The 21,289-nt window shown below is 34.4% G+C and overlaps 1 protein-coding gene across 3 annotated transcripts in view; it reads right to left on the bottom strand.

Annotated features, from left to right (window-relative positions):
* LOC124425498 (hemicentin-1) overlaps positions 1 to 21,289 on the bottom strand; it is a 97,137-nt gene that overhangs the window by 60,512 nt on the left and 15,336 nt on the right. The window contains exon 1 of one of the 3 annotated variants that reach the window (XM_046965895.1): positions 14,734 to 14,813. The exons of the other annotated variants lie outside the window; for them this stretch is intronic. The gene's annotated coding sequence lies outside the window, so the exon portion shown is untranslated. Of the gene's footprint in view, positions 1 to 14,733; positions 14,814 to 21,289 lie in introns of those variants that run through there. 3 annotated transcript variants of the gene reach the window in all.

The raw sequence follows: 21,289 nt of genomic DNA, 5'->3' as shown, positions 1-21,289 counted from the left end.
CAATTCCCCTAAAGTGCGAATAAATACTTTCGTATAATGGTCCATGTAAAGGCAACTCGAAGAAACGACGACGATACCTGTCTCACGGAATGATTCATAATGTTCCATTCTTCGAAAATCGAATCATTAAAGATCGCATTTAAGAAAGGAAAGATTCGGATAGTTACCTTTTTTAATTACGTAATTCCAAGAAAAGGGGAACCACGTTCTTCTCTTTCCCTCTTTTTCTCTCTATCTTTCTCATAAAACAGAATAAGGAAAAAGAAGGCGTTTCGAGAATTCAAAAAGACCGAATGGATCATCCACGAGGATCGCGCATCTAATTTTACGGTAAATGCTCTCGACTGAATCTCTTTCTAGCCACAGGACGGGAAACGAGGGAATACCTTACGGAACGCCGATATAGTTAAAATGATCCGTGAAATTAAGCTTTCTTCGTGGTATTCAAAATGTACAATCCTCCAAAGGGACCTACGTAATTTAGTTTCGAGTCAAATGAGATTGATTTTGATAAGATTTCATGCTTATCAAATGAATCAAAGATTAAATAGAGAAATGTTATTCTTTATAATATATTTCAATGAATGATGGTATTTTGTATTTAAAAGTGTTGATTATCCGAACAATATGACACAACTTTTCAATTTTCCTTCCAACAACAACGAATATTTCATACGTGGAAAAATATGAACTGTGCCTGGAAAAATAACGGCACAAAAGAGGAAAAAATGACAGCACCAGGAGAGAGAAACTCAATACGTCGTTAATAATGAAATAGACGCGTCGAATCGATCGTACATACAAGCGAGTTTCGTCACCGTATATCCCCAATTAGACCGTCGTTTTGTTTCCCATTGGCACGAGCTAGCTATGTATATTCTGCATATTCGCACGTGCCATCGGATTCGTGGCGTTTTGATTTTCAAAAAATTATTGCGAACATCCAAGTGTCGTTCATGCAAATATCGAGCTCATGTACGAGGTAGTGGGAGAAAGGGGGAGGCAGAGAGAGAGAGAGAGAGAGAGAGAGAGAGAGAGAGATATGTTGAATGCATCGAATGGGACATTAATCCGAGCCACTTTCACGCGTACTGCTATAAATTACAACGGTGTTGGGAAATGCACAGGGTGGTATCCAATTTCCAAGAGCTACCGTAGAGTAGTTGCGAACGCAGAAACTTAAACTATGAAAGGAGCTAACGCGTCCCAAGGAGACGAAGAAGATCTTACGTCGACCATACTATAATCTCGCGTTTAATTATCCACGGTTGGATCCCCCAGGATATCTACTGTCTTAAGGAGAAACGTTGAATTCTTGGAAACTGGACAACCGAAAATCCTGTTACAGTTTAATTGTTAATTTACCAGCTCAGCTAGCCGCGACGTTATCGGCTAAATTACATCCTGTTTCAAGGGAAAACAATGGTATGACTCACAGATTATATAATCCCGATTGATAATGGTTTATCACGGATTTAACTTCTTCGTTAAATCGAACTTAATCTTACTATTATTATTTCGTTGCAATATAAATTTCATATTAGTCGACATTACGATTTTTAATAATTTTCATTGGAATATAAAAATATAATAAAAAAAAAAATCTAGCCTGATCAGTATCGTGATCTAAGTAATATAAATACGATGTATAGAAAAGCCACATTGAAAATAAACTAAAAAGTTATATGAAGAATGAATCTTGAAGAAATTGGAAGAAACAAAAAAGATTCCATTATGTACTACAATTGTCTGACACTGTACGTCTATACTACTGACGATCTATACTACTTACGCGTAGCTCGTTGGAAACCTTTCATGAACATGAATCGAACGTTCTCGGTTTAGAGAAGACAACTTCCGATAATCTGTCCCTTCCCTATCTTATGGAGTTTCAAGAAGACGGTGTGAAAGTTCCTGGCGTGTGTCCTACGAGAGAAGGACTCACCAAAGTACTTCCTCCTTCTCTCATCGTCGAGGAGGTGTTAGAGTACGCGGCGACACTTGTAAACGCGTGTTCCCGAGGACTAAGGGCGAATCAATATCTTATAAATCGGGCCATTAAACCGCGTTTAAAGGGGGATAGTTCCTTTACCATTGGCGAAGGGTCGGTAAAATGCCAACGTGAAACACGAGATGTTCTTTCTCTCTCTCTCTCTCTCTCTCTCTCTCTCTCTCTCTCTCTCTCTGTCTCTCTCACTCAGTCACTCACATACGGTCCCCGTGAAGTCTTCCTTTCAACGTCAAAGTTCGGCTTAATTGAAATTCTTAGAAAAGAGAAAGAGGGTGGTCCGAAACAAAAGGATCGTTTTAATCGATCAATGTAATCTTTATCGTCCCTTTCGGTCCCTCTTCCCGATACATCCTATCCAACGTATTTTCATTGGCGCATTGCACCGGTTAAATTTCCAACCTCCTTGCCTTTCCTGATAATACAAGTTTAGCGATGCTCTCTCGGCCGTTAACTTAAGCGATTTATCTTGATCGTCGAACCGATAAAGAGTATTATCCCTTTTTCAACCGTAGCTCCTCTCTTATCGTAAACGGCGAAACGTTAATACGTCCCACATTAACCAGCATTTTAAGTTAAGATATCGTTCTTATTATTACCCGCAAACTTTACGTTTTAGCTGCTAGAAGAATCCTGTTAAATTATTAGGATGAAACGAATAAATCAAAAAGACAAGCTCGTAAAACTTAATACTATTACTAGTTCCCGTCGAAAATAAGAAATATTAAATTTACGACGTTTGTTTCGACAATACGAACTTTACGAACGCTCGTATCTCGAGGAAAACTTCGAATCGGAAGCTAAAGGTCCGACCTGGGCAACCATTGTACTATTTATTATCGTCAACCTCGTCAACCTCTCGCGCTACGAGCTACGTACGAAATTTTATAGTGTTCATGAATCGTCGATATAAACCGTACGTAGAGATCGTATTTTCCTTGCCAATCTTTGACAGCTTGTTCATTCCCCCATCCCCAATTTCTATCCCTATTTCTATCCCTTCGTATGAGACCAGAACTAAAGTTGCGAATTCTCGACGCATCATTTACCCATACATTTACCAGCATATCGTCCTCTACCATTTTACGAGCATTCAATTTTTACTGATACAACAAGTGCGACGTGATTCCATGGTTACGATGACGATACCTACGTTATAACGTATTGCAGAATATAAGAGTACTACGTGTCCAGATCGTAAGCTTGCGATTGGCCAATCGATATACATCAATTTTTATAGGTTACCATATGCGAATTGTTACAGAATGAAACAAAGCCGGGACAGTAATTCAAGATCTTTTGGACGTTGGATCTAGCACCACCGTTAGAATGATATCAGTGACGTCATATTATAGTTATATTTATGATTGTTTAAAAATATCAAAAAGATGAAAGGAACATTGTAATAACATCAAAGACAAATAATAGTTTCTTTAGAGTCATTATAGTACTTCTTCACGGGAGAGGAATTTTTATCGATCTTTTTTAAAATTAAAGAAAAAAAGAAAGAGGAAACACAAGAAAGAAAGAAAACATTTTGAAATTGCATTTTCTCCGCAACGAGCTCGGTAATGCTCCAGCTAGAAACTGTCGGATATTCAAATGTGCAAAATTTACCTCGTATATGTACATCGAAATAATATGGTATCCTAGGAAGCACCCAGCAAGCATTTTACTGAAGTTGATACGACGAAATAAAAAAAAAAAAGAAGAAAAAAATAAAAAAAAAAAAAAAAAGGTAAGAAGAAATATTGAATGACCGAGGAAAAGGGAAAGACCTTCCCTTCGTCCATTGAATCCATATTCGAGGGATACCCGGATGTCTTTTAATATCTCTCACCACCCTCGATATTCGTAATCCAACGATTTTAACACCTGCAGGCACACCAGTGATAGTACTTTTTATTTCTCAGGTAGTTTTACAAAATGCGCCAATTGAGCCCGCTATCGCAAGTTACAGTCACACCCTTTGTATCTCTTGACTATATTCTTCTCGTTCTCTCTCTTTCTCTCTCTCTCTCTCTCTCTCTCTCTCTTCTTCTTCCTTCCGTTTTGTCTTTCTTGCTTTCTCGTTTCGAAACCGCTATTTTCGAGCATGTTATTATAGCTAACATCCACGAGCCTCCGGCCGTGCTTTAAACTCAGCCGTCCTTTCATATTTGCACGACGAATAAAATTTCTCTCTCTTTCTCTCTCTCTCTCTCTCTCTCTCTCTCACTCTTTCTCTCATTCTCTTTCTATACTCATTTCCTCTACTCTCTTCCTCACTTCAGTTTCCTTTATGTTTTCTCCGAGAGAAATTCAAGTTTAGATAGGAGCTAGACGATAGTCGTTGAAAAATAATTTTTCTCTCGAATTAATAAATGCCTATCGTACCATTATACACCTGTTATCAGACATTTCTTTTCAAATATATCTATTGTATATTTATAATCATTCATCCATAGTCGTTAACGAAGTGATTAATTATTTTGATCTATATAACGAATAAGAAAGATAAATAAAGTTCTGTGATCCTCTTTTTATTTCTTAATTTTTTTTTCTTTTTCTTTTTTTTTTTTCTATCTCATGATGAACGTGAGAGAAATATATCTTTCGTGTTATGCAACTAATATTGAGAACTCGTATATAATGTAGTCTCTGCTGACGAGAATATATTATTTATTAGTATTCAAGGAAACGTTTTCTTTTCTCCTTTATGAATAGTAACGAAAGAAAGAAGGAGAATAAAAATTCTCTACAAGACCTTTTTTTCTTTTCTCTTTTTCTCTTTTTTTTTTTTTTTTTTTTTTTATCGACGAACGCTTTTTATATTTATATATTTATTTTAGGACAAATTGATATCTCGAAGACTTACGTGTATTAAATAATAAATAGGGAACATTTTGAGCAATTCATCTATATATCTATATAAAGGAAAACAATTTCGTAGGTTGTTAAAGAGAAAATTATTTTTAATACTTTGATACGATCGAACATAATTATTAACGCATCTCTAAGAGAAATTTCTCAATTATGAATATTATTATCTCGATCAGATATTTTCTTCTCCGTTGGCTGATATTCTTCATTGAACGTAATTTTAGAATTTTACTCTCGTTTTCGCAGCGACATAATTCATACGACAGCAAAATGTTATTTTCGCAATTCAACAACAATTTTCATTTGGTTAATTATTTCATATTAAATTTTACAAAGATCCAAATTAATATCGTAATAGCTTATGCATATATTTTATTGTTTATTTTGAAAATATCAATGAAATTATTATTATTAATGATTACAAATAGAGATATCGATAATGATCATATAGAAAATAATTATTTAAATACAGTTACGTCCTAATTATTATCTCCAATTTAATCTATTGTAAAATGCAATTCTATTTATAAACGAGAAAACGATTAAACTAGTTAGCGTAACGATTGAATTGGGAAAATCGAAATGGACGTTCACGTGCGGTTTTCCATTACAAACCGAGAATTTCCGTCTGATTTTACGCTTTCAGCTTTAACGGGATGAAAGATTGGAGGCTGACAGGAAGAAAGCACGCTCTCAGGAAGTTGTTCTTAAGAACCTTTTCCTTATCCTTCTTCTCTTTATCCTACTTCCTTTGGAGAAGGGACCACGAACACAACCATCATTGCTACCACTACAAACAGCCATAGTTGGAGTTAAGCGAGCCGTTGCTCGCGCTAAAATTAATAGATTTCCTGTCTCCTTCATATGAGGAAAGGTGAAAGAGCCTTGATAAACAGTGCACGCGATATATCGCTTTGGAATTTATGTTCGCCTTATAGACTCCAAGAAGGGCCAACGATTTTTCATTGTTCCTTTCGCCAGAAAGAAAAATCGAAACTTTGTCTATGTGTTTGTGAAATTGAAAGAGAGAAAGAAGAAGCAGAAGAAGAAGAAAAAAAGAAAGAAGTTGGCATGGTGTAGAGTATAGAATCGATATCTCCATTTAGACCACGTAAACACGTTTACTCTGTTCTCTCTCTCTCTCTCTCTCTCTCTCTCTCTTTCTATCTATCTATCTATCTATCTATCTATCTATCTATCTATCTATCTATCTATCTATCTATCTATCTATCTATCTCTTTCGCACACATTGAACTTTCGACACTTTCCTTTCACATTTTCCGATAACGAGATTAAGACGGATGCCGGGTCTTGATGCGTCGATCGATGCCTACGTTCCATCGACGACAAACGAGCTCGATCCTTTTCAGGATAATTGGAAACGTGCCGACTTGACTGAATGGTAATTCGCTTCCTTCCTTCCATTTCTTTAATCCTTTCTGCTAGTACACAAGGATATTCAATTTCATTTTTCTAATTGATAATTCGATTGTTTCTATTATTATTTAAATAATAACTAAAACTAAGTAAATACAAAAATGACAAGTTGTATGATTAATAAATTAATATGGCGAAATTTAAATCAAGATAAATTTATTGGTATTAGAGAAATTGTGAATATCGATGAAATTGTAAAAATTCGATATGTCTTCTTTAATTTATTTTAAGAAATTTGTGAGATCTCAAAAATAAGAGAGTACTCGTTAGGATAGACAAGTTCGCAGATAAATGCGCGTTTGTTTTCTTCCAAAGCGCTCGACACTTTAAAGTCAAGGGACCTCTCGCAGCTGGAGGATGCGGAAAATTATCAGAGATGACGAACTGCTCCCACGATGGTAGTTACCCTTTTCCACAACTCTCCCTTTCTTTTTGCCTTACTTTCAGAAGTTAGATTTTATGAAATCGTCCAAAACGAATGACTAAATTTTCATTTTACTTACTATTAGAATTCTTATTCGACGAATTCTATATACCCTCATGGAAATGATTTATTTATCGAAGGAAATCCATAGGAAAATTATATCATACCAAGGAAAGGTAAATATTAATAAAGAGACGATATATTATAAATTTGGAGTTAAGGAAGAAAATATCTTTAAAGGATCAATTATTTTTTTTCATACGCTTTCGTCATGAACAATCATTATCTTTTAGATGTTAAAAACGAAGATACATTATAAAACTTTTTCTATAGCAATTCGTGACGATCAATGATATAAAAATGATTTTGTTTTGCACGAAAACGTGACATTCACGATAAAAAAAAAAAAAAAATACACGCTACGTTCAAACGACAATTCGTAAATATTGTTTTAACTTTATTCCCTCTTTATTCCCCGAAATGTTATACGAATAAATTTCGAAGATTTATATATTTCCCATATTTATATATTACGATATTTTACAATATTTTGAAAGATATTCGTGTTGATCGCGATAAAAATATACGCGATATATTTTCTAATTATAAAGTAGAAAATGGAAAGTCGTGTAGTGATATTAGCATGCCAATCTCATATTATTCGTAAAATGACAACAAACAAGTTGACGCAGAACACGTTCCAGTTTAGATCGAGTAATTCGAATGCGAGTTCGCGATAGCAACGTGCTTTACATTTCCTGCGTTCGAAACCGCTAACGACGCGATCGATCGCAATCGGCCAGAAGAAGATTTATGATTTTCGTAATTGAATCGACTGCGAGAACCGATTGTACCATCTGAACTAATGTGTGCCGCACGATGCCTCGGAAAAAGATTATTGTTTCGATGTTATTACGAACGGTTCGAAACAAATAAAACGATTAAATCGTCTGAGCCGTCTCGATCTAGGTTGCACTAAAATGCACCGTCGATGGGACTGGCAATATGTCTGATTGATTTCACGATCGATCGAACAGGACGAAATTTCCGTGATTTGCTTTCTGAAATGATTGCAATCCTTTTTCGTTCGAGTTATTAAAATTAATATACTGTATACGAACTTTAACTTTAATAAAAGACATTTGTAAACATGTCACTGAAATATTATTTTTTCTCTCTCTCTCTCTCTCTCTCTCTCTCTCTCTCTTTCTCGTCCTTTATAAGTAGAAAGTAAAAAAAGCAATTTAAAATAACACACGTCAATTATATATATGATATTTATTCTTCTTTTGTGAACATCGAAGTTTCATTTCTTTTTCATGCGCTCGCTCTCATTTCGAATGTGTTATGCTCAAAAAGACAACGGATATGCCAACTCTTTTTTACATTATCATAAATAATTATCGACGTATATCGAGATGAATAATGACCCGTCAACTCCTACAAACTATTTTCTCGAAGGGCTGCCGAGAGATTAATGCGAGCACGCATCACCATTCGCCAGCCTTGGCTTATTATTCGAGTTTACAGATGTGTACTTTCGCGTACGCAAAACGAACAATTTTTTGTTGCGCGTTGGTTAATGGCTTTGCTATAATAAAGAATAAAAAGTTTATGCATGTTTAGATTAAAAACATTGTCAAATTAAAAAATATCTTTAGATATGTATAAAGAATATATATTTTTAATCAAATTCTCCAGAGATCAAACATGAATCTAAGGTTAAAAACGAAATGGTTCAGCTTCGAAATTATAATTAATATTAATATTTCAATATTTATAAATGTTATAATCGAGGGAAAATAAAGTTAAACATATAAAATTACAATGGCCAAAATGAATATGAAAATATAATAAAATAAATAAAATTTACAAGTAAAATGGGAACATATCGTTTAAAATTAAAATATCGAACGAAATGTAACACATATATGTATATACATTTGGCAATGAATTACAAAAGCCAATATTTCCTATCAGAATGAAATTCAACAGTAGAACAAAGAAAAAGAGAGAGAGAGAGAGAGAGAGAGAGAGAAATTCTATGTTGAACTTTTATAAAATAAGTGCTTGATCGTGTGCGATGGAAAAAATTTTGTTTCCGCCTTCTTTTTTTTGTTATTATTTTCTTCTTCTTTTTTTTTTTTAAGTACAAAATGATCTTCGTCACTTCTTTTTCAAAATTCAATGTACTTAGCGTAGCCGTCCACAAGTTTTCTGATTATACGAAGTAAAGTGCTTTCAGTCGGATCTTAAGATATTCTTGCGTACCTTCTTTCATTTTGTCATCGCTCTCGTCAAGACCTCCTTGAAAACTTTCTAGCTGTTCGTAAACTTTCCACCGTCTTCCGCAGCTGTCGCGATACCGAACTATTGCTATTCTCTGCGTTTCGTCTGATTTTATCTTTGATTACAAGATAGAGAGAAAGAGAGAAAGAGAGAGAGAGAAACAGACAGGCAGACAGAAAGTGAGAGAGGGAGAGAGAGAGAGGGAGAGAGAGAGAATTGTTAGTTCTTCTTTCGATAGACTTTACCAACGGAATTAAAAGTGTCGTCGAACATCGAACAAGATGAAAAAAAAAAAACACTGACAAAAGAATTTCATTCGTTCTTCTAAATTTTACGACACGCTTATCCACAAAATTTTTTTTACTTTTCCTCTCTGTCTGTCTCTCACTCTCTCTCTCTCTCTCTCTCTCTCTCTCTCTCTCTCTCTCACTCTCTCTTTCTCACACGCGAACGCAACAATATGACGTTCGAGCATATTGTGGATATAATATTTGACGCGTACGATCGCGGCTCGACGAATCTCTAACCTAATTTAAAAGCGTTCTCGCGCCCCGAAAATATTCCCACGGCGAATAAAATCGCTCGATCGTTCATTCGCTCGCGGTCTACGATGGGAGCGACATTTTTTGCAAGAACCGTCGACGCAGAGAGGATAGATTATATCGATAAATCGCATTTAATACCGCCGGGCTAATTCGTTCGGGTAAAGCATGCAAGTTCGCATGAAAAAAAAAAAAAAAGAAAAAAAAAAAAATAGGAAAAAGTATATTAAATCCGTGCAGGCGAACTGGATGTTTGAGAATCACGTTCGAAATTTGTATAAATTCGTTTTCGTGCCACGCGAATTTCGTGCTATTACGAGCGAAACCTACATACCTATGTAATTTTATAACTATACGTTATATATGTACGTGCATAATTTTCTCTCGATAATACAAGATATTTTTCATTGTACTTGTTTTATTTAATGACAATTCACATACCATTTTTCCGCACAATTTTCCAAATTTCAATGCACACGTCATATATATATATATATATATATATATATATATATATTTTCTTTTTTCGTATATTTTTTGAAGAAAGTTATATTGCTTAAAGAAAAATTAAATAGAAAATATAATTTCTTCGTATTACTTTCAATGTTTAATCATCATAAAGTATAAAAAAAAAAATATTTTATTAATATTGAAGGCAACAACGATTGATGTTGAACTTACGATCAAATAATCATTGAGTGGTACAATCGTCATTCATTTAATACAATTTAACAACGAAGAGACATTATGCACTGATCCAATTGTTCACGGTTACTATAAATATTATGATGCTGACAATACAGCGTAATGGAATTACTAGTACTGCAGCAATGCACGATAAAATCGATTGTTTTTTTTTTATTCTCTGTCTAATAATTTATTAAAAGTAAAATATTACCAAAGAAACTTATCTCCTTCGATATTCCTTATATGACAAAGCATATTGGTAATTTGTTAACTTGAAATTTTCGACGAGCCATCTCGAGGAAAGACGAAATAAAAAAGAAAATAAACAGAAATATAAAAGAATTGACTACAAAGGATTTTATTTAATCTCATTCTTTCATTTCTCTTTCTTCTACGTTCCTTTTTTTAACCGTATTATAAAATACGCTTAGATTACGAAAGCTCGTAGTAGTGATATACTTTTTCAAGATGTCGACAGATCTCCCATCCTTCAAACACATTCCATGCTCGCAAGAATAATTCCAACGAAGTAAGAGACAAAGCAGAAGACAAAAAAAAAGAGAAAGAAAGAAAGAAAGAAAGAAAGGAAGGAAGAAAGAAAGAAAGTACAAAAGAAGAAAAGGAAGAAAGAAAGAAAGAAAGAAAAGAAAAAAAAGAAAGAAATAAAGAAATAGAGAAACGTTGGAAAAACGTCGAGAAAATTCCCAAGGAGCCATGGAAATCTAATCGATTACTCGATCCAACCAGCCATTCTTTTTCCGGCGACGCAGCAATCCGCTCTCTCTTTCTCTCATATTACCTTAAATTAGAGAAGGGTAGAGAGGTAAAAGGGTGATAGGGTGTAATCAAGATACAGTAGAGGAAAGGGGGTAATTAAGATTCCCAAAGGATAACGATAAAATCGTATTTCTTCTTTTAGAAGAAAACGTAACATAATTACAAAACGAATTCTGACTTTGTCGTCTATGTACGTCTATATATCAGACTTTCAAAAATCGCAAAAGAAATAACATTCGTGACCAATACTGATGCCACTTAAGGAAATGCCTATGTTCAAAAAAAAGAACAAATCTAATACTATTATAATAAAAATTGTAATAATAAAAAATGATGAACTATGACATGTTGATAAAAGGATTTTATAAAAGCCATTTTAACGTAGGCTTTCTAGTCTTTTATAATATAAAAGCAACGTAAGATGATAGAAAGAATAATAGAAGGAAGAAAGAAAGCAACGAAGGGAGAAAGGAAGGAAGGGAGAAAGGAAGGAAGGAAGGAAGGAAGGAAGGAAGGAAGGAAGGAAATCTCGAGAAAAGTTGGGCACGTGAGATGGCACGCGTATGCCCGGCACGGACTTCTCGTAAATAATGGCGGCTGTTGCCGCGAAAGACTCGCTCGTCCGCCCCTCGTATACTACGGAAAGTAGCTTCGAAAGCAGCTTACGAGTTCGCTCCGATATCGCGTTATTACTCTCGGAAGTGACGCGGAGCAAAGATGAACGTGTACCGTCGTCTCGAAAAGTCGAGACCGAACGAGCCTGGTATACCTCGAAAACGTAAATTCAACAAGAAAGTTACATTATGGTGGTGGTATCTGTTGCTAGTGGCGTTGGTGCTGGCGCTGCTGTCGTTGCTAGAATAGAAGCTTCCTGAAAAAGGGATAAAAAAGAATAGAAAAGCTCGGTCGGCGGCCACCGAGAAAGATCGGATAAAGATTGCATCACGTAACCGATATTCCGTCGACCGGCAGCACGCGCCATAAGGCAGATCCTCTCTTTTCTTTCTCTTCTCTCTTTCTCTTTTATTCTTCCTTCGGCCACGTTGGCTAGCTTCGAATGGGAATACCTCATATATTTCTCGCCTCGTACGACGATAACCGGAGCGCTGTGATCGCACAACGAAAGAAGCTTTTTTCCGGTTAGAATGAGGGACGCCCTATCTAACTCTTTCTCTTTCTCTCACTTTCTCTCTCTCTCTCTCTCTCTCTCTCTCTCTCTCTGTCTATTTCGAGCTCGGCACGATTTGCGACATACCAGTGGAAGGAGAAAATATGTCCCAGAGCCGTAACTTCCGGATACCACGGACGATCGCTCTTCTATTGCCCTTTTTATCTTCCACGATCCTCCTATGTTCCTTCTTGGATTCTGATGATTCCTACGATTACCTTCCTTCGTTGGAATTTCTTCTTCCTTTCCTTATCCGTTTTATTCTTCAATGAATAATTTCCATCGTGGAATTTTAATACCCGATCCATTTGAAAATAAACGAACGATATAGAATAATTTTTTTTATACCAAGTAAAAATATTTTCAAAGAGTTATTCTATTTTAGTATTCAGATAAATATTAGACGAGCGAGTTAATAAAAACAGATATACCTAAAACAGGTATAATTTGGTTTATACAAAGGGTTAAAGGTGACAAAACGGAGATGGTACTCTAAAATAAACGATCCAAGACACGTCAACGTTCAATGAAACTCAGTAAATCCGTAATTCTACAAGAGATACCATTACGTGAATAGCAGAACGTGGGCAAAGACGAAGATAGGACAAAAGTCGAACGAGACTGTGGATGAGGGTAAGACCGCATGTCCTGACCGTGCATCATCTCCTATACCGGTAACCACAAGTCACTACCCCTTCACGAGTGTCATATATCGTCCATGTGTCTACCGGAATCGTAGACCGTATTCGTGCTTGCGAACGTCCTATCAAAATAGGAAGCTCCGTTACATTTCTAGTTTCTCTCTGTTAAAACGAACAATGGATAGATCTCATAGATGTCCCATTTCTCATGTGATTCTTTTTCCCCATTCGAAAAGGATCGACAAGATTCTTAATATCTTTTTGGTGTAAATACGTCCATGACGATACGTATTTGTGTGAACGGATGGCAGATTATAATATCGTAACTGGGATATAGAAGACTCAACATGGTAACATTGTTGAAGACACGTCTGATGCCATCATGCATTATTCACGAGGATGGCCTCAAATCCAACGCAATTTCGTTACATTTCTCACGAGATTGGTTCCTTTGTATAACGTGTCGCTGCAGTCATACGGTCTATGCGAATTTTTCTTTTCGTTCGAAAAATATTCGGAGAAATAAAACAAAAAAAGAAAGAAGAAAAATAAAAAAGAAGACAATGATTATACTATTCGATATAAATTTAATTAAAATTGTAACATTAGATAAACAGCATATAAAATTAGATAGATAGCATCGGATCTATTTTTTTAGATCTGTAATAGGATCTATAGATTTATAACTAACGTTTGATATATATATGATCGTTTTATCTGATTCCTTGTATTTTTCATCTTCCTTTACTCTCGAATACAACGCATCATACCTATTAATGCTTCTCGAGTAACAATGTAAGAGGAACGCGTAGGTGACCAGAATCCGTTAGAAAATGAGAAAAGGACAGAAAGAGAGAAAATATATATATATATATATATGTGTGTGTGCGTGTGTGTGTGTGATGGACTATTTCGGTTTTCTACAGGCAAGGGAGCCCTTTATAAAAGGTTTCTTTGGATCTTATTTACGAGGATCGACGAAGCGGCTGCGGCATTCGATGGAGCCCTAGCGATTTCGACACCATTTCTTCGGACCACCACCTACACATACGTTGTATATACAACACCGAGCTATACATTATCGCGTGCGTTGCGGCGTCCATGCGTCGAGCTTCACTTTGCCAAAGCCATTCTAAAAGACCTGGCCGGGAGACGAGAAAAGCGATCGTAAAAGCAAGCTCAACAACTTGCTTGGGACAGCTTTTCAGCCCAAAACCCTACCGCAAAGCCATTTGCGGGACCATCGTGATTCAGTGAAAGGCTCGAGCTTACTACTCAGGGCTAGATAAAGCTGAGGTATTGATTTGCATTAAACAACGATCCCTTAGAGATCAATGAAAGGGGTTCGTAAGCGAAAGAAGCGATAGAAGAATATGTAGATAAATTCGAAAAATGCCTTACTTATTTTCGATTATGTCTTCATTTTAATCTTATTTATCATTTTGTTGATAAATGTTAATTAAACGAATCAGACATTTAAAATATTTTAAATATATGATACATTCATATTTTATTAAATAATTTCAAATTAATTTCTTATGACGCGTTATACAAAACGATAAGATATCCGTATCATTGAAAATAATATTCCATAGAAATATAGAAATAATGCTTTAATTTTAATTGATACACATATTTTCATTCAACCGTGATCATAATTAGTACCAATATATTATAAGAAAATAAATAATAAATATACGTGTCGAAAAATTACTTTTAATTAAATCGTATATTAAAAGATTAATGAATATCAATAAATGATTTATTCGGGAATTATTTATTATTTAATTATTCATTAATTAGCCATTATTTCGTAATACGTGTAATATATTTAGTTATTACCTTCGATACGTAGTTAAATCAGTTAGTTCACTATTGCTATGAAAGATAATACTTACATGCAACATCATTGAAAGTATTTGAACGAAACACACGCTGTATTTCCCTCCGCTTTTATAACGACTTTGCAAAATGTTCTTTTACATTATTCCCATTTCCGTTCTTCTGATATCGAAAAGGAACCGACCATGAAAAAAAAAAAAAAAGAAAACGAAATCAATGAGAGAAATGAAGAAAAAAAAAAAAATCGACCACCAAAATCAACAGACAATCTCTAACGTGCATTTTCTAAAAGATTCGAACGTATTTTCTTTTCCCATTAGTTACAAGTATAATAGATAATCCTTGAATTAACATTTAATCGAACAGATTGATCATCAACCGGTTTCTTTAGTTCAAGTAATTCGATTGGTTGAGATTCCATGATATTCATTGACTATAATTTGAGCATAGATTAGTTCAATCAAATGATAATGCGTTAGGGTAGAAATCAAAGGCAATATATCGAAGCTTGTAATCGGCAAGTAAATCATGCCAGAATCCGCATGATCGAATTCGAGATTGGAGAGGTCTTGAGCGGCTTTCGAACTACTCTTCGTTCTCTCCCTCTCTCTCTCTCTCTCTCTCTCTCTCTCTTTCTATCGATCTCTCATTCTCTCTCCTTCATCATCTTCGTCCATTTACACCGAGCCATCGACCTCTTTCTATTCACCCACCCCCAAAGGCACCACCCCGCTTCTCTCGTTGGCTATTTCTCTCGACTACGAAATCAGAGGTAGCGTGTTTGAAACACGAATCCGATAATATCGCTCACCGTGCAATTTTGCCCGGTAGTTACCGGACGGTACGAAAAAGGAACACCCTCCTCCTTCCTCTCTCATCTCTCTTCAATCGATGGCCCTTGCGCGCGATACGAACGAGGTGAACATTCGCAATCCCGGCAGTACGTTAATTGGCTGACACTAAATAATGTGCTCAACCTGATGATACATCAACCTTTTCTACTAACTCATCTAACTTACGATTTCTTTGATTCTTTATTCATAAACTACAAACCGTAAATGATCTTACGTAAATATGCGAATGTAGAAAATAATGATCCGTACTTGACTATGCACTTTTTGAAATATAATTACTTTTTCTAGGCTCAGCGGGATATTCTGAATTTATTGGGTAACTGTAAAAAAAAAAAAGAGAAAAGAAAAAAAAAGAAAAAAGAAATTCATATGCTAAATACATCGTGAATTAAAAATTAGTTAAAAAATGATTAATCGTGGAAATGATAAAATATACAAAATAAAACTTACACGTGTTATTAGCGATTGATTTCAGATATAATACATAAAAAATAGTAAATCAATATCATTCTATTTTGTTATATATTCACAAATTTCAAATATTAGATCGGTTTAGAAGAAGTTATTACATATTTCACAATGTGCCCATCTTTTTCCTACGTTGAAATTTAATAAATGAAAAAAATGATGATAAAACTTTACTCCCATTTTTTTCGTTTCTTGTTTCTACAAAAATATCGTTGTAATCGATCGGTTGAGAACCGATATGGTGATTTTCCGAGACTATTATCGTCCAGTGTAATGGAGGATGTAATTTTAATTTTAATACACCGCGTTGAAATGGAATTAAATTTTGCACGACACGGTGTTAAAATACACGGAACTCTCGAGCGAGAGTATCGAATAAATCTAAATTATTTTTATATAACTGTTTCTGAAATTGGAGAAACATCTTTAGAAATTTTGACAGGATCGCTTTCGAATAACAATAAATGAAACTACAACAAAAATTTGAATTATGAATGATCGAATGATATTTTTGTATGAAAATGGATGAATTAATTAAATAGTTTATTTACTTTTTTCCATTTCAATACAAAAGTGAAACATTGAATAAATTATTTCCAATATTTGCATAACATTATTTTTAGCCTTTAGATGAATATATGAAAGATATCTTATCGACTTCACGTCTCTCAAGAGCACAAGACAAGAGCACTCTATTGAGGGCAAATCATCAAAATTAAATATTAATGATAAATTAGAAATAATATAATACAATCGAAAGAATTTGATATTTTTCATCGTGCTAATTTTCCACTTGCATAAGTTAATCCTATATTCAACGCATTATTTCGTTTCCTGTTAAAGATCAAAAACAATGAACGTTGTCAATGGCAAATACCTCCATCGTTACAATTACGAAATTGCGGGGAGTGCTCGTTTCCCCAAAATCGCTTGTAATCCACGAACGATGATTTAACGTCGGCCAGAGCTCGATCAGAATACGCGTAACTGAAAGCTCGCCGTGATTTCGAAGCATGGTTAGTCCATCAAGAGAGAAAGAGAGAGAGAGAGAGAGAGAGAGAGAGAGAGAGAGAGAGGCTGATAACGTTGTAGATATTTACATGTGCGTATTTGTGTGCGTGTCGATGTTATACGAGGAAGGAGAGGAAAATCGAAACGAGGTACGAGACAAGCTTTATTTTGCTTTACGTTCGCTTACTATACCTGTTTACATCGTTTTACAAAGGATTGTTAATTGGAACGAAAGCCATTGATACTGTTACACGTCTAGACTATTAACAAAAATTATTCATAATTTTTTATAATTAACGAACGAATTCACTTCTACTTTCGGGCTGAAAATTAAAAAAAAAAAATCGTTCTTTATTAATTTAACGATACAATTATCGCGAAATAAACATGACGGTTACTGATAAAGCTCTCGATGTTCATTACTTTGTGCATAGAAATGAAATGCTTGTAGTTCTATCTCTAGTATCCATCATTACTCGCGATGCCGATTCAAAAGAGAGAGAGAGAGAGAAAGAGAGAGGAAAATACAGAAGCGTTAAAAGTGCGAGCAGTAGTTTATACGTGCGATGCGAGATCAGACGAAAAGCGCCGCTTGGTTTCGGCGTAAAAGCAAAAAACAAACTTTTCGAGAGCAAGAGCGTTCATTTATCGGCTACCACCGCTGCCGAGATTAACCTCGGTGAGCGGATTTTTCGTGTGATATCACCGTGCCACGATTGAGGTGCCAACGCGAGGTTATAGTGCGCGTAACGAGTTCGAAATGGAAAAGACCTTTTACTACCAAAAAAAAAAAAAAAAAAAAAAAAAAAAAAAGAAAAGAAAAAAAAAGATTAGAAATAACAATCGTTGCGATCGAATGACTGAGATATTCGACTAAATTTTAGAGAATAATTATGATGATATTTGTTTAAAAAAAATCTCTCCCTTTTTTCTCTCTTTTTCTCTTTCACACACACACACACACACACACACACACACATATAACTGTATAAAAGAGGAATATCATTCTCATATCATCTCAATGTTCATATTTAACATTTAGAACAATTGATACATGATATAATAACATTATTAATTTTCTATAATACCACGTTTCTTTGAAATTTCATTCTCATATATATATGTACACTGACGAGCGAAAATGGATAAATACACTGCCAGTCTAATAAAAGATACAATAATGCTATCAATTGTTCGATTCATCGATAAAAATTATTTATGATATTTATCATATGACCGATAAGAGATCAAATTCTAGAATTAAAAGATCAATCTGATAAATAAAATGTAACAGTTTATTTTTATATTTATGTTTAATGATATACGGAATATTTGACAAAAATAAGGACTAAACCTCTTTTACAATGTAAAGTAAGGTACGATATAAATCGAGAATTATTTTCACTGTTTTAAATTTAAATATTTATACGCAACAAGTTTAAAAGATTAAATGAACGTGCGAACCCGACGGAAGCCTATACATCTCTGACTCGTCGTAATTATTCGTTGGTCCTTTAAAGGGACGACATACTGTTTTAACGTGAAAGTACAAACTCACTTTGTCCATTAGTAATGTGACAGTGCGCTCGTGAGAAAAGGACACTTTCCGTTTCTCGTTAAACATTTTGAGCCTGGTATTTATCTAAACGCATAAAAGTCCTAAGTTCGCCAAAAAAAAAAAAAAGAAGGAAAACGTAAAAAGGAATGATACATTAGACAGCTTGTTCCAATTTCCTATAATTCGTTCGTTTAATTACAACAATCCTTGAACATAAAGAAAATATTTCTTCGTCATTTGTAATTGTAATATAACAATTTATATTGAAGAGAGAATAAGTTTAACAAAAAGGAAAAGAGAAAAGAGCAATAAATAAAAAAAAAAAAAAAAAAAAGAAAAAAAAAAGAGAGAAAAATGAAACGTTCTAAAAGGAAAATTTTATAGATCACTTTTGGACTTCGTAAAATATCAACAAAGAAAAAAATATCATCATTGATCTGTAGAAAGTGAACAAGAGTCAAACGAATGGTTCGAGGGTAGTGACATTTTCAAGAGGATTGTTTAACTATTGGTAAAGAAACGTAATTAAGTGGAAGTATAACTTCTATATACTCAAATTTATCTTGCAAAGAAGATCCAATGTGATAAGCGTTAATACCTATTTACAGTATCGATCAAACGATTCGGTATTAATGAACAATTAATATATCGCTTCGTTAGAAATGAAACATTTCGTAGCGTTTCAATAGCAAATGAATACGAATAGTCGAATAAACGAAATTGAAATATTTCCATTGTTCCGAGTTCGATCGTAGTATTAATTCTTTTCAGTATTCCATGAGTACTGAAATATAATTATCGCATTCTATTTCTCTCTCCTGTTATTTCACATAGTATCATTTCGTTCATACGTTATTTTATTTAATTAATTAATACATAGACGATACGATGATGATCGATTCAAATTTTGATTCATAAGTTGTAGAAAAATTTTGATAATTGTTTCAATTACATGCCGATAACCTTATCAGATTGATCCAGAAGATATGATGAAAGATTCATGGAAAGATAAATGAGGTTTACCTTCTATAGTTCCGGTCAACGAATCGTTCCACACTGTCTGACCGAGCTCTACCCTCAGTAAGCCGACCAAATGTCAACAAAGTTGTGTCGCGAACTGTAAACTTTGGTAACGCAAGAGGGACGCTCGCATAATTCGATGTCGTTCGCTTAGTATCCTGCGGCATCGAAGGGGTTGATTTTGGTTATGGTAGTGAGACACGATGAGTGAATGCGAAGAAGAGAGAGCATTTCACTAGAATAAAATTTCTCGGTTAATATACTCGGTAATACGTACATATATAGACTTTTATTAACGTTTCCTTCTTTCCTTTTCTTTTCAAATTTTTCACACTTTTACCGTGATATTCATCGAAATTCATAATCGTATTAAATTCATATTCATATTTTTATAATTCGTCCAACGATAAAATAAATGATCTACTTTAAATATATATCTGCATTTTCTTCTTTCCATTTTTTTTTCTTTTTTTTTTTTTTTTTTTTTTCTTTCAAATATTAATACAATTTGTGGCCAATTGATCTCAATAAAATGATCGATCACATTTAACTTTTTGAATAATCAAGGATCGAGCTGGTTATTATATTTATTCTCTGCCATATCGGAAGAGTTCGTCAAATTAGTTTCGAATACGCAATCTTAACTTGTGCGTTTTTATTTTCTCTTACTCTACTTTCCCTTAACCATTTTATTTCTTGCAGCCGTTGCCTGGTTATTAGTCGGAAGTCAGTCAGCTTTTTTGCAAATAACGTAGAAAGCCGTCGAGTAATTTTTCTTAGGTCGGATATAACCTTAGTCTATATAGGGAAGAAACCTCCGATGTAATTTTACGAGAGAATATTCAGTATCCATTTCAGTAACGCGCGAGCAAACGTCTTGGAAACTTATAATTAAAGAACACATGGCTATTACGTTTCACGGTTAACTTCTATTTTCCTTACCCATGTTTTGTTCTTTTTTTCCCTTTCTTCTTTCTTTCTTTGTTTTTTCTTCTTTTTTCATTTTCTTTTTTTCTTTTCTTTTCTTTTTTATTTTTTTTATTTTTTATTTTTTTCTTTTTTTTTTTTTTATTTAGCTTTTCCTACTAGCTCACCTCGATACGTGCGCTGCCAGTGAAATATAAACGCGGCGCCTCTCGCTCGTTTTCAATCCAACGCGAAAAATTTCCAAGGCACATAAATACGTTTCGAATAACAAAGCATTAGAATAGTCTCCTCACGGAGGACTCGTTAAAGCGTTCCAAATCCATATTAACTCATAAATCACGGATACGCCTTCCACTCCCGAGTGCTACCTCCTTTTTCTTTTTTTTCTACTTCGAGAGAAACAGATAGAGCGACGTGGCTCACGAAGATTTAAAGTGCCGTTGGTTTCAAGTCCACCCAACCACGCTTTACCCTTCGGCTTTAGGGTACAAGAATGATGCTTTTTCTCACTCTCTCTCATTCTCTCTCTCTCTCTCTCTCTCTCTCTCTCTCTCTCTCTCTCTCTCTCTCGTTTCATTTTATGAAGATAGAGTTAAAGCAAAATTGAAACTATTTTCTTTTTTTAATTTATTGCATTGTATTGTACTGTATTCTATTGCGTTGAATTGGTTGCTTTCTAGATATTCTTTTCTAGGTATTCACTAATATATTAAATTTCAAATCGTATTAATTATTTGAAATGTTATCTCTCTGTTTCTCTGTTTCTCTCTCTCT

Source organism: Vespa crabro, chromosome 7, assembly GCF_910589235.1.
Source record: "Vespa crabro chromosome 7, iyVesCrab1.2, whole genome shotgun sequence".
Lineage (NCBI taxonomy): Eukaryota > Metazoa > Arthropoda > Insecta > Hymenoptera > Vespidae > Vespa > Vespa crabro.
The sequence above is the reverse complement of the archived record's forward strand: the minus strand, read 5'-3'. Positions and strand labels throughout refer to the sequence as shown.